This window comes from Mustela putorius, unplaced genomic scaffold (assembly GCF_011764305.1).
Source record: "Mustela putorius furo isolate JIRA1106 unplaced genomic scaffold, ASM1176430v1.1 tig00003834_pilon_pilon_pilon, whole genome shotgun sequence".
Lineage (NCBI taxonomy): Eukaryota > Metazoa > Chordata > Mammalia > Carnivora > Mustelidae > Mustela > Mustela putorius.
Window position 1 is genome coordinate 85,727,723 of NW_025421987.1, and position 14,828 is coordinate 85,742,550.

At 40.6% G+C, this 14,828-nt stretch overlaps 1 protein-coding gene across 4 annotated transcripts in view; it reads left to right on the forward strand.

Annotated features, from left to right (window-relative positions):
- Window positions 1-8,058: 8,058 nt before the first annotated feature.
- VPS8 (VPS8 subunit of CORVET complex) overlaps window positions 8,059-14,828 on the forward strand; it is a 246,980-nt gene continuing 240,210 nt past the window's right edge. For 3 of the 4 annotated variants that reach the window (XM_045088704.1, XM_045088707.1, XM_045088706.1), the window contains exon 1: window positions 8,059-8,166. The gene's annotated coding sequence lies outside the window, so the exon portion shown is untranslated. Of the gene's footprint in view, window positions 8,167-8,232; window positions 8,721-14,828 lie in introns of those variants that run through there. The other variant, XM_045088705.1, reaches the window with a different exon arrangement.

A 14,828-nucleotide genomic window follows, 5' to 3' on the forward strand; every position in this document is an offset into this window, starting at 1 on the left:
TATACACGTTACTGCCTTAAGCCTGTAAATTTTAGAGTAGTTATACAACAATAGATAATTATATACCTTCCTCCTTCCTTTTCTCTTCCTGGACAGCTGGAAGGTGTGAATGTGATGGTTGGAATAGACATCTTGGATCATGAGATAGACTTGGGAATTGAGGCCCTCCATAGTGCAACAGTGAGACAGGAATCTGGGTGCTGATGTGGTGGAACTTTGATCTCATTTTGAATTTTCTTTCATTTGAGCCCAACTCTTCCTCTTTTATGTTAAAGAGGTAGTGTGTGTGCCTGTGTAAAAGAGGCTATCATTGTGCAAAATGGTGCAATAGGTCAAATTTGCCTTTGATGCTTTTGTTGTTTCTGTATCTTCTCTACTCCTGTCCTTGCTCTTTCCCTGCTCTAATGCTCAGTCCTCTTCAGTGTTTGCCTGGGGTCCCCTTTACAGCCCAGGTCCCAGCCCTGGGCCTTCGTCTCCATCTACTTTTTGCTCCTGAGTTTCAGCAGGGCTGCTGTGATGCCCGCCTTCAGTTCAAAAGGCTGATCAATGCTACACTTCGTTTTTCTGCAAAACTATGGGTGGGGCTGGAAGACAAAATACTCCAAGCAGATTTCAAATGATGCCATTTCTGAAATTGTGACATTATTAGAGGGATTTAAATATTTAAATAGCAAGATCTCCAAGTGTTTCTGAATTGAATGTACATGGGCTACTACATACTCTAAGGCTGAAGGGACTAGGGATATGGGAAGGCACTAGAATGAGTGGGTGACAAGTTGTTGTCAAGAATACAAAATGGCAGATAATATAGATATTATTTCTTTTATGACTTTGGGAAGCAATTATGACTCCTGAATCCCCTCCCTCCTCCCCCCACCCACTGCTTCTTTTTTTATTGTTGTTGCTCTTCTAGTAATGTTTGGATCTAAAATCTAATTTTTTTTAAGATTTTATTTATTTATTTGACAGACAGAGATCACAAATAGGCAGAGAGGCAGACAGAGAGAGAGGAGGAAGCAGGCTCCCCGCTGAGCAGAGACCTTGACTCGGGGCTCCATTCCAGGACCCTGAGATCATGACCTGAACCGAAGGCAGAGGCTTAAGCCACTGACCCACTCAGGCACCCCTAAAATCTGATTCTTTTTAAAGCTCAGAAGAATTTGGCCTTTGAGCTCATGTGATTTATTCCTATTATGGATCTTAACGAGTACTGCATTTTTATTGTTTCTTGCTGGCTAGATATCATGGACTATTTCTCGTATCTGTGATCCTGGCACCAAGTACGCTATCTTGTGAATACTCAGTAGATGCTTGTGTATGCTGTAAGGGGGTCCTTTATTCCTCAGGAAGCATCCTCAGGTCCGTGTATATGACACTCCTTCTATATACAAATATGGACATTGCAGAATTCATTCATTTATTTAATAAAAAATTATGGGGCTCCAACCATATGCCAAGTGCTATTCCAGATGCTAGGGATAAAACCATAAATGAAGGGGCACCTGGGTGGCTCAGTTGGTTAAGTGTCTGCCTTCTGCTCAGGTCATGATCTCTGGGTCCTGGAATCAAGCCCCACACTGGGCTCCCTGCTCAACATGGAGCCTGCTTCTCCCTCTTCCTCTGTCTGCCGCTCCCCTGCTTGTGCTCTCTTTCTCTCTCACTCTGTCAAATAAATAAATAAAATGTAACAAAAAAAAAAACCTGTAAGTGAAGCAGACAAAAATTATGAATTTTCATAATGTTTATGTACCAGTGGAAAAGACAGAAACTTAATGAAAGAATAAAATAAATAGTATGTTGGATGACGGTGAATAATATAGAGAAGAATGAAGCCTAAGAGGGAATGCTGGGGGAAGGAGGGGTGGTCAGGAGAGATGTTATGGAGATGATCATGCGACAGGCTGCATGTGCTCTGCAGATATTCTGAAGGCTCCCCTACACTTCCTGGCCTCCCTTGTAGTAGAGCAGGTGGCTGATGCTGGCCAATGGACTATGAGCAGAAGGGGCACATGTCACTTTTTGGCCAACGCATTGAGAGCTAATGGGCCTTTTTCTTCCCCAGCCTTGGAGAAGTTGGAGGCCATGTGTTCAACTGAGAGTGTAACCCGATGGAAAGAACCAGGGTCCCTGAGACTGGAATAGAGAATACTTCTCCACCATCTGCCTTGTATTTATTTCCCTGACCAATGCTGTGGCATTCGAGCAAAGCCCCCAAGGTGAGGGAGTGAGCCACGTGGTTATCTTGGGGTACGGGGGCGGGGCATTCCAGACATAGGAAACCTGAAATGGACAACTGGATGAGCTTGAGTAACTTACAGATATACCCAATTTCACTTCTCTTGGATATTTTGACTCCATTAAGAACTTCGTATATCAGGTCCCTTATTAAAAGGGGCCAATTTATCTTGTGATTGTGAGCAAAGAAAAAATGACACACTTACCTATCTCCCAGCCTCTGCCCCCTGTTCCCAGGTACCAGCCATTTCTTCCTTCAGGACAGATGTGGCCTGCTCATGATGCAATGTTAATAGCAATGTCTGGCCCACGCTCTCCATCTTCCCTATTGTGTGGCGAGCTGGAGAAGGACTGTGTATTGGGACATCATCCAACAGCAACAGCTCCAGGGTGCTGCTTCCCTTCTAGTTCCTGGCCCTCAGAGATGCCAGCCCTCACTGACTCCCATGCTCCCAGGCTTTATAACACATGAAGGGGGTTTCTCATCAGTTAAATTTCTCCTAAGACCAGTTCACAGAAGTTTCATTTTATTTTTATTTACTTATTTATTTTTAAGATTTTGTTTATTTATTTGACAGACAGAGATCACAAGTAGGGAGAGACGCAGGCAGAGAGAGAGATAGGGAAGCAGGCTCCCCGCCGAGCAGAGAGCCTGATATGGGACTCAATCCCAGGACCCTGAGATCATGACCCGAGCTGAAGGCAGAGGCCTAGCCCACTGAACTACCCAGGTGCCCTAATCCAAATGTTGTTCTGTGTAAGTCTTACTGACCTGTACAAAATTAACTTTCATGAATGGTACATTTTAAGCCAAAATACACTCTCTGAACCCTAAACATAGTATAACTTTTAGTACTCTTTCCAAAGGCAAGAAAATCATCACAATGTTCTTCATTAAAAAATTCTAATAAAGAAGTTGATACCATTTTTTACCTTTTTATTTTTTCTTCTGATTTCTTTTTTCATTTTAATTCTAGTGCAGTGAATGTACATGTAATGTTATAATTATTACTTTTTAAAGAAAAATTCCACTGCTTATATTTAAATAATTATAAATTAAACTTTAAGGAACCTCATGTATCAATGTTGCTCAAACTTAAACAATGTTCAGCTTCCTTATAAGAGAAAAAGATTCTCACAGATCTCTAAAGTTGCCTTATTTTTTATGATGTTGCATACATATATATATGGAAACACAAAACTAAGGAAAAGACCACTTATTTTTTAAAATATTTTATTTATTTATTTGAGAGCAAGAGAAAGAGAGAGAGAGAGAGAGTGAGCACAAGCAGGGGAAATGGGTGAGGGAGAAGCAGACTCCTCAATGAGCAGGGAGCCCAATGTGGGGCTTGATCCCAGGACCCTGAGGTCATGATCTGAGCCAAAGGCAGATGCTTAGCCCACTGAGCCACCTTGGTACCCCAAATGACCCCTTATTATTGTTATTATTTTTACAGACTTTGTGTATCTATAGAACCAAAACAAATTTATAAATTAAATACAGACAAAGGGCTCCTGGCTGGCTCAGTCAATAGAGCGTGCAACCCTCAATCTCCAGGTTGAGTTCAAGATGCCTGATGGGCTTACTTAAAAAAACCAACAAAACAAAACTATCAAATGAGGAAACTAAAATTTATAATGTTGATTTAATATAAGGAATGATATGTTGCTAAAACCAAATTGCCCTGCACAACATGTTTTACTGATTGCAAGAGCACAGACGTATTTAACCACATGCCTTGTGATGACTCAATTCTCCGACTAACCTCTGTTTGTGCAGTATACCACAATATAGTCTGGCTATAGCTTGGTGTGACCACATTATTTATTTTTAAAGTTCCTCTTTGTTTTGTTTTGTTTTTTTTTTTTCTCATAAGTCTGCAACAATTCACTTAGTCCTATTTGCTAATCACATATCCAAACATGGGCAATGAAACTGCATTCCCAGAATAACTATAAAGAATTGATAAATTTATAAAGATATTCTGCCTTACTAGTAACCCAATACAAATTAAAATGAGAGGCCATTTCCTCTATCAAATTGGGAAAGCTTTTTTTATTTTTTTATTATTATTTTTTAAAGATTTTATTTGACAGCGATCACAAGTAGGCAGAGAGGCAGGCAGAGAGAGAGAAGGAAGCAGGCTCCCCGCTGAGTAGAGAGCCCAATGTGGGGCTCGTTCCCAGGACCCTAGGACCATGACCTGAGCCGAAGGCAGAGGCTTTAACCCACTGAGCCACCCAGGCACCCCAGAAAGCTTTTTTTAAAAGATAAAATAAATGCTGATAAGTAGGTGTGATGGGCACCCTTGAGCACTTCTGTTGAGAACGAAAACTGGCCCGACCTTTCTGGCAAGCAGTTGGCAGAAGGTATTCACAGGCTGAGGAGCTTTCAAAGCCTTTGAGTCAGTAATTTCACTTGTAGGTTTGTGCTAAGGAAATAATTTTTAAATGTGGGCAAAGATCTCTGTAGAAGGATGTCAGTGTTCTTGTTAGCAGTGAAAAGATAGGTAACACCCAAATGTCCAGAAATAGAGAAGCAAACTAAATTATCAACAATTATGTAGCCATTACAAATAACATTTGTGATGAATTTTACTAACAGCGGATAGTGCTCAAGATATAACACTGAACAGGGTGGTGGGGTTGTGGACACTGGGGAGGGTATGTGCTATGGTGAGTGCTGTGAATTGTGTAAACCTGGCGATTCACAGACCTGTACCCCTGGGGCTAATAATATATGTTTATACAAAAATTAAAAAATATATAAAAAAAGAAAAAAAGATATAACACTGAACAACAAAACAAAACAAAACAAAAACAAAACCAGTATATAGAATATGTCAAAAAATGTAAACATGTGAAGAAAAAGACTCAATGAAGATAAGCCAAAATGGTGAGGGCTGTTTCCTGAAATGTGAGTAATTTATACTTTTTATTTTTCCTGAATTTTCCAAGCTTCATATAATAAGCATACAATATTTCCATTTTTTAATTAATTCAAAGTCTTGTAAAAGATAGCATGTCAGGTTAGACTGTCCTAAAATAATTCTTATTGTGAGTTGTAATCACTTTCCTACAACATCCAGCAAGGGATCCTAGACTTATTTCCTAGAGTTTCACAGAATATGTCTATAACTGCTGTACAGATAATTTAAAAAGGTCAGTGAGCAACCTTCCCCCACCTCCCCTCATCATAACCCAGCCTCCCATTTCTGCCAATTTCCTTTCTGCCTAACACTTTTAACAGTTCCTTGTTAGACACAGTTTCTGATCTCACCAGCCTGCTTACTCTGTTCAGCTGGGCTCCTGTTTAACAGTTTTCCTCTAAAAATGTGATACTGAGAACTGAAGGCAGGTCTTCAGACTTCTAAAGCACAGCTATAGTCATGCCATTCTTCTGCTTAAGAACCTCCAGAGCCTCTTACCAGAAGAGCAGACGCCCCCAGCTTGGCATTCAATGTCCTCCTGGATCTGGTCCCAGTCCTATTGTACCTTTAACACATTTTATGCCGTGCTTTCAAACTCTGGGTTGCTATGCATTAGTGAGTCAGCAAGCAGCATTAAAAAAAAAAAGAATAAAATATAAAATGCCATGTTACATTGCATATAATAAAGGCAATTAGAGACTAGGATTTACACACAAACACATACACATGCAGTGTGTGTATATGTATACATATATGTGTGTGCATATATATAAATATTATAAAATATATAAAAATTGTAATATATATTATATATGTAATACTATGTATGTATATTGTTAACCTGAAAAATAAAAGTGATTTAATCAGCAAAAATGGGTCTATTAGGGAATAACTAAGAATTGTAATTTCAGACAAGGAAGTTATGGTAAAACTATAGACAAGTCCAACAAACCCAAGGAACTTATTTGATGGACAAGAAAGAGGAAGTTGGGAGGGATTATTTTGAAGGAAAATCCATTGTTGAAAAGGTTTTTCATTGGCTCAGTTGCAGGGGTAGTCGATTTCTTGTAGGAAATACAATGTAGTCTTTCCCTGTTGGGTCCTGTAATTGATGATTCTCTCCTGTTGAATAATGTTCTCTTTGGATCTGTATGTAATGGACAATTCATCGGTAGTAGTTGTAGTAGTTGACTCCCCCTTGCAACCTCCCCTTTTAGTCTCCTGCCTTCAATTTAGTGATTTCCTTTTTTTTTTTTTTTTTTTTTTTTAGAGAGACAGAGAGAGAGCAAGCAAGAACAGGGTTGGGGGAGGTGGGAGGAGGGGCAAAGGGAGAGGGAGAGAGAGACTCTTAAGCAGCCTTCTTGAGTATGTGGGGCTCGGTCTCATTAACTTGAGATCCTGACCTGAACAGAAATCAAGAGTCAAACGCTTAACCATCTGAGCCACCCAGTCGCCCCTAGTGAAGTTTCCTCTTAATAATTTTCACCGTATATAGTGTGTGTATGACTATATATATAGTCATAGCTGAAATATATTTCTTACTATAATGATCAAAAAAGCTTGAAAGCCACTGCCCACGCCACAGCCACATCAAGCAGCAGCCAGTCCTGGATCTTGATCTGTTCTTTGATCCCATTGTTCCCTCAGCCCAGCGTTCTCCCTGTTCTCTGTCTACTGAAGTTCTCTGGGGCCCTAATAAGATACCACTTCCTCCCTGAAGTGTTCCATCATTTTTCTTCATCTGTGATCCTAAAGTGATGGTCTCCTACCTTTCTAATAGCCCTCAAAACAGCCTGCCTTGCACTGTAACTATGTCTGTGCGGCAAAGAGCACCTGGGCAAGGCTGTGTCTTACTCACTTCTGGGTCCTTTGAAGGCCCAGAAGTATAGTGAGACTAGCTGATGTGCAATAAATGTCTGCCCAGCTGAATCTTTTCTAAATCGCCTTCCAAGAGCATCTTCTGTTCTTCCTCTATTCATTTGCTTCACTAAGGACCCAGCAGACATAAAATCTACGTCTTGGGCCTAGTGTCATCTATAGTGGTGGCTCTAAAATTCAGTCTGTGCCGAAAGCTTACATCTTTCTTCAGGAGGAATGAGAGAAATAAACATACATTTTTATCACTTTAAAAGATATCTCCTTTATTTGAGAGTGTGTCTCTAGTATATTTTTGATGTTAAAATGTATTTTTTGTGGACCAGGGTTCATAAGTTAGAAAATAATAGTCGGTTTTTAGTGTGTATTTATTGTCCTTACTTGGCAAAATACAAAACTGGGAATTCTATGTTTGTCTTTAAAAAGATTTAGTAAAAATTTAGTGGTTTCAAATTCCCAGATCTGGGAGTCAACTGTCATATCTGGGCTGGCTGAAGGTAGGCTCACTTTCTTTTTTTTTTTTTTTTTTAAAGAGTTTGCCTTTTATTTTATTTTTTTTTTTAAAGGTTTTATTTATTTATTTGACAGAGAGAAATTACAAGTAAGCAGAGAGGCAGGCAGAGAGAGGAGGAAGCAGGCTCCCCGCTGAGCAGAGAGCCCGATGCAGGACTCGATCCCAGGACCCTGAGATCATGACCTGAGCCGAAGGCAGCTGCTCAACCCACTGAGCCACCCAGGTGCCCGGTAGGCTCGCTTTCTTAAAGATCAGATAAAAAAGATCAGATGAACTCATTGACATAGGACTGGCGGAGAGTTTCTCTTCCCATCTCAAAGGCTGCTGTTTATTCGCCTGTGCTTCCCTCACGTTTCCATTCTCTTTTTCCCCAACACGTTAATTCCCCATCAAATCTCTGGCTTAGGACACTGTATCTCTGGCCCTTTATTATGTTTTTTTTCCTCTGGCCCTTTAAATAGGGGCGTGGTACAGAGGGGCAGACCAGAGTGCGGGGAGGAAAGCGGAAGTGTAGACCTCAGTGGTATATACTGCGCGTGCGTAAGGCTCCAGCAGGGGGCGGGGTCACACGGGCCGGGTGAGGGTCCTGGGCTGGAATGGCCACAAGTGCAGGTAACGAATGCCCCGGGAGCAGGCCAACGGGGTGGGAGCAGTGGTGAGCGGAAGTCCCCGGGGCGGAAGGAGGACGCGCGCCGCGTTCATGAGCCTCGGCTCTTTTCCCCGTGCGGCAGCGCGGCCTTGGAGTGGCTGACCGAGCAGCCCCAGGCGGACTAACTGGACTCACGGCTCCCGGGCCGGGTGGGGTTTACTGTGGGGTGGAGAGGTGTGTCCTGCGTTTGGCCTGCAATTGGGTCAGGCGGTTTCCACTTGTTCGTAACGAATGTGGGGCTGAGGACAGGTGCACACGCTTCCCCTGATTGTGAGACTAGGAGGCGGGTGATCATTGTACTCCCCGGGATGGAACAGGTGTGCAATCCGCTTTTCGGGCCTGGCGCACAGGTGTGGGCTCGTCCTTCCCTCAGAGATAGGGATGAGTGTGCTCCCCAAGTGTGAGGCCGAGGCCTGGGTGAGGTGGCCACCTCTTAGGATTGGTGCGCACCCTGTGAAGGTGGTTCCAATTGTCTCTGCCTGCAAGGTATGCTCCAGAGTGAGCAGAAGGAAAACAGGTGGGTCTCTAAAGTTAGAGGCCACTCCTACGTCCTGGTTGGTTGACCAAGTGTGGTACCTGGGAGAAGAGGGACACAGCTACCTAAAGTATTTGGGTGTGCTTCAGAGGGAGGTTAGGGTGGGATGAAGTAGGGTCAGCCAGGGAGGTTCCATGGCCTTGGGTTATTAGGATCTACTGGGAGCCTTCTTCAACTAAGCATGCCTCCTCCATAACCTTCTGATATTACACTCATATAGAATAGACCAGAAGGCGCTGGAGTCCTCTACCACACTCCCTCCTTGCGCCCCCCCCCAAAGAAAACATAAGCAGAACAATCATGGTTGTTGACTTGTGGCACCAACTCCAGATGTTTGTGATTGGGAGGTGATTACATGTCAGGTGCAGGACACCAACTCTGAATGTCTGTGATTGGGAGGCAGTTACATCTCAGGTGTGTGTGTTGGAAGTCTAATACAAATGAGGATGGAGAATCTACCTATGTGCTTACTCTTCTGGCTAGGAAGATAGGGTATTTGATTGGTAACATCCCTAAAATTACTTGTTTGGAGTGGAGGAGGAGCAGTTTTCCAAAGGAAAGAGAGTGAAGGGATGTTCTAACTGTAATCAGAGACATGGGTTTGCTTACGGTTAAATTTAAGCAGAGAGCAAATTCTGAACCCTCTGGTATAGCTGGCCTGTTCCTTTAGAAAGCAGAGTAAAGATAAGTGGGTGGTGGAATTTTGGTTGAATTCTTGGCTATATATGTCAAAAAGACAGATGTGAAAAGTATGTTATGTGTTTCACATATGTTCTATGTGAAAAAATTCTTTTCAGAGTTCTAAGATAATAGTGTGTTGATTATTCTTCATTTTCTTTGTGTCTGGACCAGCATCAGCGGTTGGATGTTTTTTTGTCTTCAGGATATTGAGGCATTGTGGCACTTTTAAAAAAATTTTAATTTTTTTTTTTCAGTGTTCCAAGAGTCATTGTTTATGCACCACACCCAGTGGCACTTTTTAGCTATATCTCTTTCATGAAGATCTCAACCATTTCATACCATATGTCAGCTATATATGTGAATGAAAAGTGCGACGTTTTACACTTAGGGAAGTATGTTTAACTTTTGATCTGTTTATCGTTGTCACAGAGGTTAGATTGCCTCTTGAGCTACAGCTTCAGGTGTAAACTGTATGTATTTGTAAAATCAGACTGTTCTAGTCATAACTGAATCTTGAATTAATGTTTGAATGATCTTCATTCTATCAGCCCCTGTGTTAACATCTTCCCAGAATAAAGAGAAAACACCTGCCTTCAGTAGTTACAAATTCCAGGGAAGGAAAATGATTGGCCACGTGGATACAGGACGGTCATGTGCTTACTCTTCTGGCTAGGAAGATAGGGTATTTGATTGGTAACATCCCTAAAATTACTTGTTTGGAGTGGAGGAGGAGCAGTTTTCCAAAGGAAAGAGAGTGAAGGGATGTTCTAACTGTAATCAGATTTGTTTTTCCTCTGCAGTTCAGTGAGAAGTTTCCTTTTGCTCTTTACCAAAGCAAACCAAACCAAAACAAAAACAAAAATTTAAAAAAAAAAACAAACCCAAAACAACAACAAAAAAACCTCTTGTGACTCTACATCCATTTTGACCCCTAACCAAGAGAAATTGAGGTGACAATTTAAATAATTGGAAGCTAATTAAGATGAGTTGGAAGGCCAACATCTACTCAACCTACAATTGAATGGAATCCTGTTTTCTTTGCATTTAACTTATAAGAATTCACTCAGACCAGTTTAGTTAAAAAGAAAGGAGAGTATACATGTGCTTCTTAGGAGAAACTCTCTGAAGGGAGGGGGTGGATCTTGGAAGAGTAATTCTTATAATAGTGGGGACTTACTGGAAGCTGGAAAGAAGTGATTTTTCCCCCTCTTTAATTCTTTTTATCTCATACACATGTAAAACTGATAATAATATTAGGTTTCATGCATAACAGATATTGTAGATCTAGTTCTTACTATTATTATGTATATTGTCATAGGGAATTAGTTTTTTCTTTTTTAGAATGTGGCTAAAGGTTGTGCCTGACCATTTGTAATAGTAACTTAGTAACATAATAGTAACTTAGCACCATGCTACCAGCAAGCCTCAGGTACTCTTTTCCTTCACTTTTTAACAAGACAAGTTTAGTGAAGGAGAATGATGTTATTAAGTGCATATTAACTGGGAACCTTCTTTGGTTTTCTTTTTGTTGTTTCATATGCACTTCCTAAATTTTAATTGATTACTCTTACTTAGACATTTACTAAGAGAAGAGAAAGAGAAACAGAGGTTTGGGCTTTTTCATGGTGGCAGCTCTGAGCATTGTGGGCCTAAATGTGCCTACTATTTTTGGAAGGAAACTCAGGCCAGGTGTGCATCTCACCCAAGTATGTAGTGGCATTGTTAATCTAACATAGGGTCTGTTTCTGAAGGCCATGAGTAAAGTGAAACTTGAGTACCCCTGAGAAGTACCTGGGAAAGAGTCATGGCAGAGACTGACCTATCTCTCAGGATGTGTGACACAGCTGGTTTTTGCTCCCTGTTGGAATGGCGTGCTATTTGTGATTTTGAGCACAGGTGAAATGAATCCTTATGTATGAGGCATTCAGGAACTGAGACTGACCAAAAGGACAGCAGGTACCAACCTCCTATCCCATGCTCACCTTGAAGTATATAGTATTGAGTAGAATGGTGTGCAGAGTCCCCATTTCTGTGTGAATAATTTCCTTTTTTTCTCTTTACTTGTGCTGAAGATAAGTTGAATTCCTATAAATGGAATGGACATATGATACATTTCCACTGTTTTCGTCCTGACCTTGTAGGCTAGATTAATGTAAAAGAACACAAAACATCTGAAATTGTGGAGTTTGTGTCATGTTATACATGAACTAAATGATCATTTAAACAGATCAGTGTTAAGGATTGTAAAAAAAAGTCTCATCTAGGTGCAAAGAATGGGCCTTGCAAGGTGGGAATTTTTTGGGGTAGAGTGATTAACCATACCTTATTTTGAAGCCCTCGAAGCCATTGATGCAGTGTTGCTTGGCTGCTTATGGGGGGGAAGAAGGGCGGGATTGGTGGCTTGATTAGTACTAGGAATCCAGTGGTGACAAGGGAGATCTGTTCTTTGCTCTTCTGGAACCTGTGTTCCTTTCCTTCCTCAGGGAAAGCAGTGGTGTTCAGATGCTGAAAAAAATCATAGCAGTGTGACAAATTCAGTGAAGGAGAACGATGTTTTAAGTGCATATTAACTGGGAACCTTGTTCAGTTGAGCAGGACAAAAAAAGTCTTTTTGAGGAAGCAGAGTTTTAGCTGATATCTGAGGGATGAATATGACCAGCAGTAGTTGACAAGCCTGATTACATAAAGCTAGAACTCAATTATAGCTTGGCTTACTATGGCATAGATTCCTGTAGGCTGTGAGTCAAATAATATCCTATGAAGCTTAACAATTATAGGTAATAAAACTGTTCCATTTCATTTGCAACACAGGTGTTAGTCCTGTCTTCCGATTCTTGTGTTAATCAGCAAATATTTATTGAACACATACATACCTACGCAAGTCAACAAGCCCAGTGATGTGCAGTATACAAAGAAGCATGGCCGTGTCTCCTCTTCCCTCCTCTTTCCTTCCTTCCTTCCTCCCTTTCTTTCGTATAATAATAATACTAGGTTTTATGCATAACATAGATATTCGTAGACATAGTTCTTACTATTATTTCATATATTGTCATAGGGAATTAGTTTTTTCTTTTTTAGAATGTGGCTAAATGTTGTGCCTGACAATTCGTAATAGTAACTTAGCACCATGCCCCCAGGAGGTCTCAGGTACTTTTTTTTTTTTTTTTAAGATTTTATTAAAAATCTTAAAGAGAGTAGGCAAAGAGGCAGGCAGAGAGATGGAGAAGCAGGCTCCCTGCTGAGTGGAGAGCCTGATGCAGGGCTTGATCCCAGGAACCTGGGATCATGACCTGAGCCGAAGACAGAGGCTTTAACCCACTGAGCCACCCAGGCGCCCCATCAGGTACTCTTTGCCTTCACTTTTCTTTTCTTTTCTTTTCTTTAAGATTTTATTTATTTGACAGAGAAAGGGAGAGATCACAAGTAGGCAGAGCAGCAGGCAGAGATAAAGGGGGGGAAGGAGGCTCCCCACTGATCAGAGAGAGCCCGATGTGGGGCTTGATCCCAGGACCCCAAGATCATGACCTGAGCCGAAGACAGAGGCTTTAACCCACTGAGCCACCCAGGCGCCCCTTCACTTCTCTTTTTAACAAGAAAGTTTCATGAAGACAAGTTTAGTGAAGAAAGGGAACTTTTTGAGGAACCTCCATCCTGTTTTCCAAAGTGGCTGCACCAGTTGCATTTCCACCAATAGTGTAAGAAGGTTCCCCTTTCTCTGAATCCTTGTCAACATCTCTTGTTTCCTGTGTTGTTAATTTTAGCCACTCTGATGAGTGTGAGGTGGTGTCTTATTGTGGTTTTGATTTGTACTTCCTTGATGAGGATAGATATTATATTGATTGTTAAGGATTTATATTGAGCATCTTTTTATGATATCTTTTTACGTATCTTTTATGATTATAAAAATCATCTTCTTATGATATTGAACATCTTTTTATGTGATACATAAAGACATTTCTCCAAAAGACATTTCTCCTTTGGAGAAATGTCTATTCATGTCTTCTGTCCATTTCTTAACTAGATTATTAGTTTGTTCAGTGTTGAGTTTGATAAGTTCTTTATAGGTTTTGGATACTAACCCTTCATCAGGTATGTCATTTGTAAATACCTTCTCCCATTCTGTAGGTTGCCTTTTAGTTTTGTTGATTGTTTCCTTTACTGTGTAGAAACTTTTTATTTTGATGAAGTCCCAAGAGTTTATTTTTGCTTTTCTTTCCCTTGCCTCTGGTGATGTGATTAATAAGAAGTTACTATGGCCAAGGTCAAAGAAGTTTCTATGTATGTTTTCCTCTAGGATTTTGATGGTTTCCTTCTCACATTTAGGTCTTTCATCCATTTTAAATTTATTTTTGTGTATGGGGTAAGAAAGTGGTCCAGTTTCATTCTTCATGTACCTGTCCCATTTTCCCAACACCATTGTCAAAGACATTCTTTTTTCCACTGAATATTCTTTCCTGCTTTGTCGAAGATTAGTTGACCAAATAGTTGTGGGTAGAATTTGGACTTTCATACTGTAGGCACTGGGGAGCTGTTCAAAATGAGTCCATTTACTAGAGAGAGAGAATAGAAAACAAATAGAAGTTAATCATCTATTGTATTTTTCCTCACAAAACAAACAAGAAAACAGAACAAAGAAATGGAAGAAGAAAAATACTTGGATTGGGAAAGCCAGAAACAAAGTTGGAATGTAAAATTCTTTCCATATCGTGATTTCATGATACCTTCTTGGGGATACAGTAAGTTAAAAACAAAACTTGATTCGACTCACCATACTGTGAAAGGTGTCTCATGCGACACTTTTAGGAGGAAAAGAGTGTCAGTGAATTAAATAGGATCCTGGAATATGAGCACGGTAAGGGAGGTTTGCCAAGGTAAAAACAAAATAACTACTACAATAAAAAAATTGGTGGAAGAGTTCTATGTTAACCCAGCCTAATACTGGTCACATTCTGGAATTGTTATTCATTTAGTCCGGGTTAAAAATGGGGTCATTAATGTTTATATGATACATATATTTATTTTTAAATGGTTCTTGGATCTATTATTAATTGGTTGGGAATAACTTTATTAATTAAGAGGAAATAGCCTTAAGAACTGTCAAGATGTTAGATAATCTTAAATCAGAACTGTTAAAGTAATAGTTTATCCGTGCTCGGAAGAGGACCACACCCCGGGTCCTCACAATTCTATGATCTACATTATCCTGTCAGATTCATGTTATTTCATCCTGGGAGAGACTAAGAAACCATTGATTTTAACTGTTACATTGTAGGTACTGTCCAGCTTAGTGAGCATCCCCTTGAGAACTGTAGGAACACTGGATGCAGGATGGTTAGGTGGAGAACTGGTTGTAGAATTTATCTCAGGAGGAAATTATCAATAGTTCATTGCCAGCCTTTGTACTGGGAT